Below are 16,510 nucleotides of genomic sequence, written 5' to 3' on the forward strand. Positions count from 1 at the left end.
TTGTTTTTTGTAGCTTCATATATTGCGAACTCAGCCAAAGGGTGCCCTAACACTTTACAAGAGCACAAGGTCACATTCATTTTTAAGCAAGGGGAGATTAAATGATGTGCCAAGAATTACCGGACGGTGAGCCGATGTTGGGACTCGAACGCGGTTCCTCAGGTACAAAGTCAGCAGCTCTTTTATCTATATTTATTACCTGTTAAAGTATCGTGCTTAATGGTTTAAAGATTGCATGGCTTGCAATCGTCTAGGGTTTACTTTCTGCGAACGTGCAGCAAGGCGGTGCTTGGAATGCAGCCAGAGGGCAGGTTGTCAGCAAACAGCAAAGGAACAGGAAGGGGCTGGCCGAGTGCCTTGCTTCTAAATGGACATGAAAAGTGGCAGTCACAGGCAAGGAAGGGCTGCATAATCCTTCAAAGCTCATGACAGACTCCTTTAATCTGCGGAACCTGTGACATTCTGAGCTAAAGCCGATCAAGTAAGTTATAAAGCCAACCAAGTAAGTTATTTACTTGAAATAGTTTTTATCTTCATTTTATAGGGACTTTTAAGCAGACGCTGTCCACTGTTTCACATCAGTCCACAACTTGCTGCCTTGTGTTTATTTCTGATGTGCTCCTCTGTGCTAGAATGAGATCCTGTTGGTGTATTGCACAGCTTTGTGAGCACATGGAGGCATCTGGCAGTTTTTGAAAATTCATTTTATGTAGCTGTAGCAATGCCTGTTGATTGCATGTTGAAGTTAGTGAAATGCAAAGCTGGAAGTGTTTCAACAGCTAAATTGAGCAATAGCGTGCTACGCAATGGGTTCTCTCTGCAGCGAATGAATGGGGTGTGGCAATGCAGGCAGGTGCTCTCTCTAGACCTGCAATCCTTATTGTATGAAACCCTTTAAAATACATGGCTATCTCCCCTTACCGAAGTTGAATACTACATTTAATGGTTAACCTGTCTTTTTATAGCATCGAAGACTACTTTATGCCAATTTTAGTATTCAATAGTGTTCTTTTTGGGAAGGCTAGTGCATGAAGACTACTGATATGTGAGTGGTACTTCTTGAATACTAACAGAATACTAAGCACATACTTATTTGTAATCGCATAGTCTTCATTTACAATGCAGAACATTTAGTGAATACAAACAATTTGAATACTACTGGACTTTACCCAGACTACTATTAACATTGTATTCAAGCTGCATGCTGAATGGTAGATCAGTGGTTTATTTATTATACTATTTTTAGGGACCAGACTGGGGGTTGGGGGAGGTTCATCCTTAGGGTTTAGGATAGTGTAGTGGTGTTTGTGTAGGGTAGTGCTGGGGGATCTTGCAGGGTAGTGTTTGAGTGTGGGGACTGGACTCGGGGTTAGGGAGGGTCGTGCTGGCAACCTTACTTCATATTCATTTTGCTGAAATGCATTCTCACACTATGGCAGTCAACCTAAAATACAAATGTAAGGTATAGGCAGAGCGGAGGTTCCAGGAGGTCTTGGAACATGAATAAACAAGCATTGGCATAGCCAATACGTCTCGCCTCTGGGACCTTATAAGTATTTAGTTATGCAGCACAATATCCTTACTGCAACAACATTAACTGTTGCATGGCTAAACACTTGTAAGGTCCCAAAGGCAAGACCTATTGGCTATGCCAATGTTTGTTTTTAATGCACTTCGACCGCTACACAGACATTTTTTTAATTTTAAGCGAACGTTCAACGTTAGTTTACACATTACATAAAAAGCCTGCAAACCCAAAAGGTATTGGCTAAAATGTAATTTCATTAGCGTTTTCCTTGCGAAAACCTTTCTGGTATGTGCACAGTACTTATCCACATGGTTTGTTTTCAGAGTTCTTTCGTGTTGGCAGCTCTATAAATGGGTGGTGAAACAAAAAAGTACTGGAATAAAATGCGTTTTCAACATTCGCATTGCTGTCTTCTGCCCTTAAGCTGCGGCAACTACCATCCACCCCCACGAGCTGATATTTCAACACGGAAACAGATCAGCTCTGCACCGACAACACACTGCGCATGCCCGAAGTGCGTACTTCAATCGACATTAAAGGCACAATATCATTTCCAGCCTATCAGAACCTACAGCCGAATCGTTGAAGGTCTGGCTTCCAAATAACTCAAGACCGACGCTGTAGCAAAATATGAACAGTTGTCACAATAAAGGGAATCTAAGTATTTACATTAAAATGCAGCACTAATGGGAGGGTTGTCATAAAACAAGGTGTTGATTTTGTCAAATATATACATCCCTAAAAAATGTCTTCTATTTGGCAGGGTTTTATAGTAGTCGTGCCTTACGTTTCTAGTCTCTCATTTCCTCTTATACCGCCGTCCCCATTGTGGCCATTTTGTAATTGCGTACTTAAAATGGAATGGAGGCAATGTCAAGCTTCTGTGAGTGCTGCGCGTTTTAAAACAAATTCAGGTTAGAAAATGGCCACACTCACATTAGAATTGTTTTCTAGCCTCTATTGTTAACTACTGTGCATCTGACATTTATATATTTTTAAGAAATGTGTTAGACTTGCACCGCATAAGAAAAAGAGCAGAGTGCCCTACTTCGATATACTGCCATTTGCTTTTCCCTGTGGTTGTCTAATCGACTCAACTTCGAAGTGTAGCGGAAGAACTGATGTTCTTACCCTCTTCTAAACAGGTTCGCTTACCAACGTGTAGCTAGCGGTTGCCTATGTTCAGTTGCGGCAGCGGAAGCGTAATCTTTTCAAAATTTGCTGCCATAGCCTTAACATAGCCACACACACACACACACAACGCACTGGAATTCTTAAGGCAGTTCAGTTGAACCAAGCAACAGTGTGTTGTGCAGTGCAGCAGAAGGCCTCAGAATCAGATTAAGTATGTAATGCTGCTTTTTCTTGAACATGCCGGACAGCACAGTTTTATGACAGCCAGGTGAACTGTAATTTTATTTTTACCAACCTCGCTCCCCGCCCCGATATACATAACTGCTAAGGGGAAATTAGAGACTACCCATATCAGTGACTTTGCTGTCTTAAAAAGCATTTTGAGTGCAGAATTGAGATGTCATGGCACAGCCCTTGTGAATATTCTGCCTGCAGCGTGTCCTGGTTGCGATGGCTGGTTTACAGTGTTGATTAAAAAAGTGATTCATTTAACGCGCACCACGTCTGGGGCAGAGTTCTGTAGGAAGGAACCCGTAGAGCAGAGGAACTGTGCCTGGGGGGCCTTGCACCAGTGAGTACATGTCTAGTGAGGCTGCCGTTATTGTAAGTTGTTAGCAGGATTGAGGAGCATTTACACTTACATGCAGAGCTCCGGGTAATCCTCCAGGAGGCTGGAAGGACGGGGTCCGGTTTCGAAACAAGGGGCTGGTTTTGTTACTGGGGGCCTATTTTATTTAACAAAATTGGCCCACAGTAAAAACAAAATTAGAATGCCACTGTGCAGTCTGCACCAAGCTCAAGATGCTGCTAGCGTCCCATTCTCCCAGAGGCGTAACACAGGCCCCCACAGCCCCTGCATTGCAGGGGGCACCCGTGCTCCAGAGGCCCGCTCATCCAGCGAGAGCAAGCACTGTTGAGCAGAGCTGCCCTGCCAACGGCTCGCCGTGTGCTCTTCATGGCAGAGTGTTGCGTGCGTGGGGGAGGGGTGGCCGCCGATGGCTATTCACTTGAGCGAGGTAGGCAGTACCAGCTCACGGTTTTGGTGATGGTTCTGCCCCCACGCAAACCACCCCACCCCATGAACCACTCCACCCCATGAACCACCCCACCCAAACCACCCCCCCATGCGAATCACCCCCTGTGTGAACCACCCCCGCGTGCGAAACACCCCACCCACGAACCACCCCACCCATGTGCGAACCACCCCACCCACGCGCGAACCACCCCACCCACACCCTCATTTGAGGGATCGGAGACAATTTCAAGGGACGCCTTTCACCGTTGTATGTCGGCAACAGCAGCATGGCTGCGAGCCAACTCATTGCAATTCAATGGGTCGAAAACGGAGGTACTTTACTGCTCCTTGGACCGAATTCCTCGCACACTACCGGTTGATTTTTGGCCAACTTCTATCCCGGGTTCGGTGGAGGCTGCAGAATCAGCTCGTAATTTGGGAGTCCTGTTCGAACCCAATTTACAGCTTGATGCTTCCGTAAATAGGACGGCAGCGACATGTATGGGCCTGCTTCGTGCCCTTCGGAAAATCTTGCCACTTCTTCCTCGGGGATCCAGAGCAGAGGTAGTGCGTAGTTCCATCTTCAGTAGGTTAGACTACTGTAACGCACTACTTCTGGGAGCCCCGAAGACTCTGGTCATTAAACTCCAAAGGATCCAGAACATGGCCGCTAAACTGGCCTTGTCTCGACCGCGATCTGCCTCCTCATCGGCAGCCCTGGCCGACCTTCATTGGCTACCAGTCCAGCAGAGAATTGCATTTAAAGCTCTATGCCTTGTTTTTAGGCCCCTGCATGGACTAGGACCACTACCCCTTCAGAATCTTTTTTCCTGGTATCAGGCCGCCAGACCTTTGAGATCTTCCTCGGCGTTCCTGGTAAGGGTCCCCAGGATAAATAGAGTGAGGATGGGTGGACGTGCCTTTAGCTTTACGGCCGCCATGCTGTGGAATACTCTACCTCTGGCATTGAGGAGTAGCCACGACCTACCCACGTTTAAAAGGGACCTTAAGACCCACTTGTTCCCAAGAGTAATGTAGCCTACCTAACAGATGTTTGGATCGGTCTCAGCGCCAGGATGCCCTTTGGGTGACAGTTGCGCTTAACAAGCAATAAATACATACATACATACATACCCACGCGCGAACCACCCCACCCACACGCAAACCACCCCAACCACGCATGAACCACCCCAACCACGCATGAACCACCCCACCCACGCACGAACCACCCCACCCACACACGAACCACCACACCCATGCACAAACCACCCCCACCCGCGAACCACCCCCCACGTGAACCACCGCCCCTGTGTGAAACACCCCCCACCCCAACCACTACCTCCCCATGCAATCCACCCCCGCACGAACCACCCCAGCCCCCATGCAAACTACCCCACCACCCGTGAACCCCGCACCCCGTGCGAACCCCCCCAAACCCCGTTCGAACCACCCAACCCTCACAAAACCCCCCAAACCACCGCGCGAACCCCCCCCCCATCCCCCCCCCCCCAACCCCCACACGAACCCCCCCCCAGCCTTTCAGGATCCTTTTGCAAATTTGTGTATTCGTGATTATGAGATCCTGTTCCAGTATTACATTGAAGTTTGACTGGGGCAGTCAAGTTTCCATGGTAGGTGCGAGGTTAGTTGAGAAAATTTGGGGAATCTGTTCTTTATTAAAATGTAGTTCGAGGTAGCTTTTCCATGCCTCTTCTATGACATTTGAATTAATGCCTTAACCCTGCACGTTAGACAGAGCATTAATCTTCTGCCAGAATTGTGCGCTATTGTTTTTGATGTCGTGCAGGAGTTTGGCCCAAAGAGACTCTTCAGCTTCTTTTTTAATTCGCCAAGTTATTTTTTTGCGGGTGGTTTTTAGCTGCCTCAGTTCTTGCAATGCCATTGGGTCTTTTTTCAGCCTCCCTAGTGTGTGATTTATTGATGCTTTTAGCTTTTTTAATTTGGGATTATTCCAGGAATTGTGGCCTAACTGTTGATTTTGAGGGTGAGCTGTTCTCCTGTTTTGAGAGCGTCCCTTTGTGTCTCTGTAGCTGTTCCGTAGGTTTTTTGTGAATGCCTCACATCTTCCTATTCTATCAAGGTCGGCTACTTCCACTTCCTCAAGAATCTGTTTCGCGAGTGAAAAGAGGCCTTCGGGGTCGTTGGTTCTGCATTTCACTCTTTTCTCATTATTAGTGAACTCCGGGCAGAGTGTATTTGCTGGGAGCAATTTGCATGTTGATGGTTCTTCTAGCGTGATTTCCTGGGGCAAGTGATCACTGAAATCTAAACTTCCAATTCAATAGTCTTTTACTTTTAAAAACATGCAACGAGATCAGAATGTGTAATCGATTGTGGTACTTGCTACTGCATTGTAAAATGTTGCTGTCTGTGGGCGATCTCCTGGAAACCTATCGTTAAGTGCTCGAAATCCCAGTTGCTCTAAAAATGCCAGGAGCTTTTGGGAAGTTTTTGTGGATCTTCCGTCTGTATTATTGTCTTGAGGTATTTCCTACTGTGCAAATGGATCCTCTTCTAAGTGGTTGTCCTCTGCTCTATTGTTGAGCATATTTAGGTTAAAGTCCCATGTGATGATCCAACTGTTTGCTTTCTCCTCCGTTATTAACTTCACCAGTTCTTCCATCAGTTGTTGACTACCTCTGGTTTCGTCGCGTGGGTGCAGATAAAGATTTACAAGTATTATGTACTCTTTTTTTGTCGTGCCCTGTAAGGTAATTCGGAGTGCTTGCAATGCGTTGGGTGGAGCTAGGTTGTATGGCAGTAGTTCTGCTGCGTGGATGCTCTTTATGGACCTGTATGGCGCTAGGACTCCCTTGTATTTGATTGTGCTAACTTTGGAATCACGATATTTGTTTTCAGTCCAAAAGAATAATTGTCGTTGAAAGACTGAACACAGTAGTAAGAGTCACTTACAATTAAAGTAGTCACAGGAGGGTCAGCAAACTCTAGTGCAAGCACTAGAGCACGTAACTATGCCAACTGGAATAGTCACCTAATGACTGCGTATGCTCGACATTTGACATGAATTCTCCATTCACCATGGTACCCACCACTATTGCACAGGCCGCTGAATAAGAATGCTTAGAACCGGTCGCCTGTTGGGCCGAACTGTCTGTGTAAATGATACAATGGTAATTCTCCAGCGGGCGCATGGACAGAGGTGCAGGATGAACAAATTCATACTGTAAGAACTCCTGAGTTTGGAATGAGGGTCAAAGATAAACATGACATCCGGAGATGTCAGTGAAGTGGCACATTGTATCCAACGCGGATGCAAAGCTTATGAATTAGGTACACTGGCTCTCGTCACTGCCTCAAGGGCAAGATACAGTATAACAACCAACATCGTTTCCCCTGCGACAGCGATCGTTCTTTTAGAATAGCCATCTGCACCACTGTTAAAACTTTTTCGACAGTAGAAAAGCGCAGTTTAGCAGAAGTGTACAAGTGTGACTTGTAAGCAATGGGGACTGTGTCTCCTTCATTAAACGTCAAGTATGTGAAACCCACTGCACCTGGCACAATTCTTATTACCAGGTTTGTGTGGTTGTCACGTGTCAGTAAGTATTTAGATTCCAGAAGATCAGACTGCAAAGATTGCAGTATAGCTGAATGTTCAGGAAGCCAGCATGATTTGGTAAAAGTAGGTTGTATCAAGGCATATAGCGGCTTGATACGCTGGGCATAATCGGGAATGTAAAATGGCCCAAAATTCAAAAAACCCAGTAAAGAATGTAGCTTTTTCAGAGTTGTCGGAGCGCGCAACAATGCACACTTCTCCAGGAAGTGAGGAGCTAAACCTCGACCTTCGTTGTTGAGCTCATAGCCCAAAATCAACACTGTGTACTCTGCAATGTCTGATTTAGCAAAGTTAAATTTGTAACCGAGGTCCGCAAACATAACAATGATGCGGTCACGCGACACAGATGCGGCCATAATTAATCTGTGAGATAAATATCATCAACATACAAGTATGCATCATTGTCAATGCCGTATAACAATGAGACAACACGGGCGGCAAAGATGCCCGGGTTGTTTTTGTAGCCGTTGGCTAACCTTTTGAACTATTTTTATTTACCGCCAGAAGTAAATGCTGTCCATTGACTACTGAGAGGGGACAGGTTATGCCTTAAAAAGCCATTGGAAATGTCAAGAGTGGTTTTAAACCGTTTTCTCATGAGACGATCGACCAGAGCAGAACTGTGGGTATTTTGTACTGCGCATGTACGACAATGAGAGTTCAAATGCAAATAATCCAAAACTAGGCGGTACGACCCATCAGGCTTTGTCGCAGTGAAAAGAGGATTATTCATGGGTGATACACATGTTTCAATTACACCTTGATACTCCAATTGTTCAAGGATTTCTGCCACGGGAGCTTTCGCTTCCCGCCGCATGGGATATTGGGGATGTGGCAGTGGCGTAGACCGCAATGGAATCTCAAGTCTGGGAGAAAGTTTATCCCATCCCACCTGAGTACAGTACAACGCCAGTGCAAGCACCTGAGCCCACTCTTCTGCAAAGTTCTGCGCTTGCTCCTTGGGCACAGTGTGTGCAAAACTAGGGAGGATAACCTCCTCCCCTCTTGGAGCAGCCAAAACTAAAGGCGGGGGCCAGTCTGCCTCTGCTAACAAAATGTTACATGTAGAAGTCAGATTTTCCCCAAAAATTCCTTTTATTACACGTTGTATGTCACCTTCAATTAAAATAACTATTTCATATAGTCTGTCAGGGGGAGCCACTCTAGTGTCAGCTGTTTCCACTGTAACAAACGTGTCAGTTGCTGTCGCCTTCAGATATGGACGCAGTGCTTGCCACACTATTGTAACCTCCACTGCGCTGAACAGCAGCATGGGTGCCCATGGGGGACACTTCATTACTGACCTGGGCGCCATCGTTGGGTTGTTGAGGCAGACCATAGCCTTCCACGCTGACCTTGTTGTTGCTGCCTTACTGTTTGCTGACTGCCTGCTGCTCCAGGACATCGCGGCGCGGCGGCGGCGGACCGGGGACTACATCCCCCAGCGGCCCTAGCGCCAGGAAGGCGCGCACGCCCTGTCCCGCCCCCGGAGGTGCCTGCAAGTACGGCAAAAGCTCCCGCGTCGCGGGATGCGCGCGGGCGGTGCCGGGCTAAGCCCGGGACAAGGGCGGGACCGTCCGTGGCCATCAGGGGACGACAAGGGACGGGACGGGCCATCCCCCTAACAACCTTCACTGCAGTATACACGATGGACAAAAGGAAAAAGGTATGTGTTAAAGAAGACAAGGGTAGAAAATCTAAACACCCAAGAAAGTCAGAATCAATTATCTCATACATAACATCTGCAGTGGGGGTATTGTCTAAAGAGATCGAAGACGCAGAGAAAGAACTGTGCCTGAATGTGATAGACCTTACCCATGCCCCTTTGGTGGACAGTAGCCGGGTAATCCCCCTGGAGCCAAATGTTGTGATAACCAACCGAGGAGGAAGCCCAAACTCATGTCATACCATCTACCCCACAGTCAGAGGCTTCCCTATCACAAGCTACCCCACCTGCTGCCTCTCTATACAAGTCACATCTGAAGCAGAAGCGAAAGTTTTCAAACATGACGGACAGAAGGAGGATAGGTACAGCTAAGTCATACCGGTTAGACCCCAGTCTCAAAGCACAAATTGGGAAAATGGTGGCGGATTTATTCACTTCGCGCCTGGAACCAGCTCTTGAGTCCATTGCCAAAGATATTGTTGACACTTTGAACACATGCGTTGTGGGACTTATGGCTAAATGCAAAAATATTGATGCACTATTTAACCGATGAAGGAGCAGTGGAGACTTGCTCAGGACATGGTTCTGGAGGGGGAACTCGGTGCCCCACCAACTTTCATGTTGATCCCTACAGAGACAGACTCTACAGTACACTTTTCCAACAGGGAGGCACTTGATCTCTGTAATCGTTATTCTCCTCTCTCACAGATGGAATCCAATGACTGACTGGCACATGAAATCATAGCCCCAGAAGCTGGCTCAGGGGATGACACCCATATTGTGCATAATGAACTGAAGGTATGTAAATTGTTAAGCTGGAATGTGGCAGGAATTAGGTCAAAAAGCTCAGACACCATTTGGTTACAATATATAAGACAGTTTGATATCCTGGCCTTCCAGGAAACCTGGGATTCTGAATCTGCCTTTAATCTAGATGGCTATCAAAGTTTCTCCATTCCAGCAGTTCGGGGTACTGTAGGGAGATCAAAGGGGGGTTTACTGTTTCTCATCTCCCTCAACCTCGCCGGCACTTTTAGAAAGCTTAATGAGGAGTCAGACAACTTTCTTATAATAGAATGGTTCAATGCGGATCAATATCATTTACTGATAAATCTATGTAATGCAATGGGAAACTCTCCTCAAAAGGAAGATTTTAGTGCGCTAGATCACTGTTTGTCAGTCTACAAGCTTAGCAACTCTTGCGACTATGATATAATTTTAATGGGAGATTTTAATTTACACCCCTGTCAATGGGATTGCTACGGGGAAGATGAGGTGGGGCCTGCGAATGGGAGAGCACCACATTTCGAACATAATAAACAGGGTGATGCTTTGGAAGAACTATTAGCCAGCCTAAATCTATTTGAACCAGCTAAGGAAGGTGGTAGTGAGGCTCCCCTAACCTTCATAGGACGAGGTGCCGAACCCGTCATAGATTATATTTTTGTCTCTCCACTAATCATGACAAAAATCCTTAGGTATAGAGTCATGATATCAACCTTCAGCGACCATAATCCACTTACATTGGAAGTGGCACTGCGGTGCAAGGTTGCTATCATTGACCTGGATAGGGTGGCTCCTCGGCACATGGCGACCAAGGATAAAGGAAGATGGATAAAGTGGGAAGCAGTGGTCCCGGCGGCCTTCTTTGAGGAGTTGGCCATCAAGGCAGAGCCCAATTTTGGCGTCTGTCTTGATGAAAACGCAGCGGCAACTGAAACTATAACATCTTTCACAGCAATCTGTGACCAAATTGCAGAAAATCTATACATCGAGAGCAGTTCGTGACTCAAGAAGACAACTTAATGGTTTGACCATTCTTGTTCTAAGGCTCATGGGGTGCTCTTAAAAGCACTTAAGCATAAACCTAGGGATAAGGCCCTAGTCTCCTCTCTCCGTAAGGAGTATAAACAGGCCATCTTTATGCGGAAACACAAAATTAAAGAGGAGGCATGGGATAACCTACAGTCAGTCGACGTGCTAAAAAATAGTAGGAAATTCTGGGCTGTAATTAATCAGCCCTTTTTTTCGGAAACTGACAATCTAGACACAGAATGTGTTATCCGAGATGATGTGTGGCTTAAACATTTTACGAGCATCTACAGTGATAATGAGCACCAAAAGCCAAACTCAGGAACCCCCATTAAGGGTCACCCCACCCAAATAGTCAAATTTGAAACAGCAGAAGTAGAAAAAGCCATTCGAGACACTCTGAAACATAAGGCCCCAGGGCCTGACGGGGTCCCTGCTGACCTCTACATTTTATATCCTAACTTTTGGGCTAAGATCTTAACCAACGTGTTCAATGCATCATCTACAGCGGGTTTCCCCCCATCATGGGCTTCCTCAATAATTGTACCCATCTTTAAAAAAGGGAGCAGAGGGGACCCCGCCTGTTACAGGCCAATCTCCCTTTTGGACTCTGCCGTTAAGATCATGGGCAGAGTCGTCTTGCAGGGACTGGGAGACTGGATGCTGGAACGTGGGGTGGTTTCGAACCTCCAGTATGGTTTGAGGCAACGCGGAAGCACCATGGACCAATGCCTAAATTTACACCTTTTGATTAATAAATATACTGTAGCAAAAGACGGCTTTTTATATCTTGGGTTCATGGACCTGTCTTCAGCGTTCGACCTGGTGAACCGCTCAAAATGATGGCATATTTTGCTGGAAATGGGTGTTGATGCTTCTTTGGGTCATTTCCTCAGTGATCTTCATCAGAATTTAGCAGCAGCTGTTAGGGTCACACATGACGGGAGGTGCACGGGCCAATTCAAATCAATGAGGGGGGTCAGACAAGGTTGTATTCTGGCCCCCCTTCTCTTCACAATTTACATCAATGGCCCAGAAAAATCACTAATGGGGCAGGTGCAGACATTCCGCGTGCAGGGGGAAAGGGCATCCCGGTCCTCCTGTACGCGGATGATGCCGTACTTATCGTTCGTATAGGTCAAGGCCTACAAAGGCTGTTGGATAACTTTGGCTCCTTTATGGAGTCATTAGATCTAAAAGTTAACAGCAGTAAATCCCATGTCATGATTGTTGGTGGCCGAAGGAAGATCAGGAAGGTAAACATGTTCAGATGCCTGGGTAACTAACTCTCCAGGGTACCGGCTTTAACCTACCTCGGAGTGTTGTTCGATGAGAGGGGTAACTGGGCCCCACAGCAGAAACAAAAGAGCAATGCGGTTACAAGATCTACATCTGCCCTTCTCAGCTTTGCCAAATGACTGGGAGCTAGGCCTATGGAGGCCATATTAAAAATATATACGGCCAAATGTTGCGTGATCGCATCGTACGGGGCCTTGATATGGGGTTATGCCACTGTGGGCAAAATTCAAATCGCAGAGAACAGATTCCTTAGATCATGGTGGTTCCTCAGTCCGCTCCGACTTTGTCAATCCACACTGAATTGGGTTTAGGCTACATTACTGATGAGTTAAAGGTATCCCCCCTAATTTGTTGGGCAAAGAAGTGGCTTAACGAGGAAATCACCCTTAACCACCTTATTCTTAAAGACTGTTTAGCCCTCGACAAGGCAAATGGCATACCTTGGCTGGCATACGTTAGAGCGGCGTGTGCCAGACTGGGTCGCCCTGAACTTTATACAGCCCCAGAGTGTATTAGGAAAGAGGACGTGGTTTGGATCAAACAAAACTTTAGGTCACTGCTGGAGGCAGATAGGGAGGAGGAGGAGCTTAAAAAACTGGGCGCTAGAAGTATTTATCTTCTACAGACTTCTCCTTCAATTGAACCCTATCTTAAGATTGTCACAAAGCCTTTTCATCGCTTTTTATTGACAAGATTCAGGTTCAACTTTATACATCTGAACTTAGGTTACTTTCCGAAATGGGGTAAACCGGAAGATTCGCCACCATGCTCCTGCGACAATTTTTCAATACACGACACCCTCCACCTAATTATGTTTTGTGAAAAGTTTTCAAACGCACGTAAAAAAAAATTATACCCCATTTTACGAGAGGCGTCCTTTGTGCAAGTTAAACCAGCACTCCTACATCTGCAATTACTGGGTAGCGTGCACACTATTTTTAGTGTAGCAAGCTTCTTGGTGGCAGCTGCGAGGATTAATAAAACAAACTGTAATACACGCATGCTTTATCTAAAGTAGGAGAAGGGGCTACTTCATTATATTTTTTGTTAATACATACAACGCATTTATGTTTTAATTGAATTTTTAGAGTGAATTTTTAAACTTGGAATGAACATCGTTATCATTACATATTTTATACGTTTTGTAAATATTGTAATCAATGTAAATAATGTATATATATGAATGAATGTTTGTGAATATTTGCATATTTGCTTACTTTGTACATAATATTATTTTATCTCCCACACTTTTTGTGCGAATGTACTGTTGCTGCTTTTTATGATTTTAATTAATCGAAATAAAGAACTTTGACTGACTGACTGACTGAGTGCCCATGTCAGGTTCCGAAGCAGTGTTTTCACTATCCGTGGCATACCTTGCGGTTAATGCAGCAACCTTCTTTTTCTGAAACTGAGGTCTTTGACATGGAAAGTCGTCCTGCTTGCCTTTGCTCTCAGTCGGGCAGGCTTCTTATGTCCCTGTGGGGCACCCCGACCTCTGCCACATTCTCCTCCCCCGGCTGGTGAGCCTGATGTTTCCTGTGAAGAACAAGGAGAACATTGATCAGGAACCTGAAATCTATCAGGAGACCTAATTTTTGTGCGGTCGCGCAAATCATAAGTGCATTCAACAGACACCGCAACTGGTGTTGCAGGACGTGACCCCTGTTTCTGTTGCTGCTTCCCCTGTTTTTTACCCTTGCAAATTTGCTCTGGAAAGTTAGGACGGTTGTCTTTATTAGACTTAGTCGTCTGTGTTTGCGGTTGTACTGCTGTCTCAGCAAAAGGCTTAATACCCAAACTATTGCGGCCAACGGTCTTATAATCCTCCGCAATTATTTTCAGTAACCTTTGGGGTTTCTCGGTGTCTGGGACAAGGCGCAAAGCATTAGACACCTGAAAATTAACTGCATCCCCCTTGACATTGGCAAGGATCAGAAACTACGTCAAACACTCCGACTAGCCTCATTCCTAACTCCACAGCCGCCTCCGGTCCATGTTGATCCTGAACACGCTTGATCACAGAGGGGAGTACAGTCATAGACGGTGTGCTGAAGCACTTCGAATACACCACTGCAAATATTTTACCCCAACTTTCACAATCGGTTACCTCAGGCACCAAGTCTTACTGCAAACTAATGGTTAGGATCCTGTGTTTCTCCACAGGTGTTGTATTCGGAAATACTGCTTCCAGTTGGTTAAATTTCTCAGCAAGCCAATAAGGCATATCGTCCTTATCTTGGTGGCGCTTGCCCATAACCGAATTAACCATGACAGCACTAATCTGCATCCCGGACGGTCTAACTGGGTGTGCCGCCACCCCAGGTGCCCCCACCTGGAGGTTGTGTTTAACTTATTGTACTAAAGCTCTATGTACCTCAATCACTGGAGGTATTAAGTTGACGCAATTCGTCAACAGTGGCCCGTAAATACTGAGGATGTGGTGTGAATCCGGCCAAAACTGGCCAAGTTGCCCCAGGGATCGACAAGGGACCCAACCGAGCCTGAGTCACTGAGGGGGAGAAGGCGCCATTAAACCAAATATGATGCTGCCATGCCGAAATCGGAATCTCTAGTGTCCTATATGGAATATAATTCACTTGTACCGCGGTGTGAGTGTATGTATGGAATGATGGAATGTATTATCATCCGCATTTACTGCAGGAAACGTAACCCAAGAGTAGAAAAGCTCAAAGGGGAACACTGCATCGGCACACACTACAAAGATTACCGCCATACCATCGTCAGGCACTTCAAACTGCGTGAGATGACTCTTGAGCAGTGCGCCACTGTGCTGAGCTATGTCAATATCACCCATAAGGACACTGAGAAGAAACACAATGTTTATAAATTGTAGCACAAAAAGGGTAGTGTTAGAACTGGGGTCACCAATTCTGACACGGTAGCTTGGCGCGAGGCAGGAAAGCACCCAAAGGCAATGTGTAAAGCAGTGGTGCAGCACACACTCGCACTGAGACAGTAACTCACACGCAATAGAATGACACCACACCTGGTTGTTGTTTAAACCAAGTCTCTTTATCTCATCTTTAGTTCAGGGCAGGTAACGCTTCTTATAAACTTAGGCAGCTAGAGTAAACATCTCTCAAACTTCATTCACATAACAGTAATGCTTTCAGGGGGGGCGTGGCTAAGCCGGCCAAGATGGCGGATGCACCTTCTTAGCGCTCCGACCAGTGGCCCACTCCAGATGTGATCTACTCTGTCAAAAATGCCTACACCGCGATGTAAGTCGGCGCGGTGAATGCTGCTGATCGCGAGGGCCCCTGAGAGGTGCGGCAGCCGGCCCGGATCGGCTCAGACACTGCGCTACGGGACCAGACCCCTGGCCCAGCCGATAGTGTAAAATGGCGGCGCCCGTTTGCCGGCGGTGGTCGGCGGGAGAGGAGAGACCCACCGAGCTAGTGAGTCTCTTGCCGGAGTGCAGTCTACAGCGCGGGTGCGGCGGAGTCTCCTGACAGACGCCTTGAGACACCCCCACGACCGCAGTGAATACCCGTGCACACGGAGGTGCATTTCTGCTGTGGCGCGCTCCAACGTGGGAGGCCCCCTGGGTGATCGGGTCCTCCTAGGCCGGCCGAGTGTGGGGGCTGGTCTGCCTTTCTCCCTCCTGTGATCGGCACCGAATATCATGGCACGGAGGGTACCGCATCGGGAGGGACACCCACAGGGACAGTAACACTCGGGGACTTTGACCACACCACAACAAGGCCCAGATAAGATGGGGACCCCCCCTTGCTGGGACGCCGTGCTGGCACCGACGCCACCCGTGGTCTAACTGGAGTCTTTGCGGCAGCCGGAGCCCGATACTTCGATCCCCGACCCCGCGCTGACTAATGGGTCCTGCAACCTGACAGCGGAGAAGAAGGGAGACCTCCATAGCAGGCCCCTGCGCCACGAGGGGCGTGTATATGCAGAGAGCGCCAAACTACTGAGAGGCAGGAGGCTGGGGCATCCCTATGCGACCCGGGCTGGCTGAGGCGGGATACACCAGCGGCACACGAGGAGTGGAGTGAGGACTGGGTCAGTGGAACTCCCGAGGATCACTCAACCCCGTCAGTTACCCCGCAGAACGGCAACCCCCCCGTCCCACACAAAATGGTGTGCCCTGCGAGCTGAAGGTGGGGAGGAACAGACCTCATAGTGGGGACATAAGGCACAGTGCACCAGCGACCCCTGAACAGAGGAACAGAGGCTAAAGCAGCGGCGCTCCGGTGAGGAGTGGTCGAGACGACCAGCCGCCCCCGGGCGCGTGGTCCTCGGGACGCGCTTGGATGCGATATTTGGACTGCGAGAAGGCGGGCAGTGTCGTGGAAGAACAGAACGACAAGCGACATCGGTAGGCTGCCCCATCCTCCCTTTCTCGAACACGGGAACTTTGTGGTCTGGACTGCCCGGGCCATGCAGACTCCTAATACCGGCAGCGAGAGACATCAG

At 47.4% G+C, this 16,510-nt stretch overlaps 1 protein-coding gene across 1 annotated transcript in view; it reads left to right on the forward strand.

Moving 5' to 3' along the window:
• Positions 1 to 455: 455 nt before the first annotated feature.
• Positions 456 to 16,510, forward strand: part of LOC144771844 (omega-amidase NIT2-like) — a 355,442-nt gene continuing 339,387 nt past the window's right edge. Inside the window, exon 1 of the mRNA XM_078656108.1 lies at positions 456 to 481. The gene's annotated coding sequence lies outside the window, so the exon portion shown is untranslated. The remainder of the gene's footprint in view (positions 482 to 16,510) is intronic.

The sequence above is a fragment of the Lissotriton helveticus genome, chromosome 8 (assembly GCF_964261635.1).
Source record: "Lissotriton helveticus chromosome 8, aLisHel1.1, whole genome shotgun sequence".
NCBI lineage: Eukaryota > Metazoa > Chordata > Amphibia > Caudata > Salamandridae > Lissotriton > Lissotriton helveticus.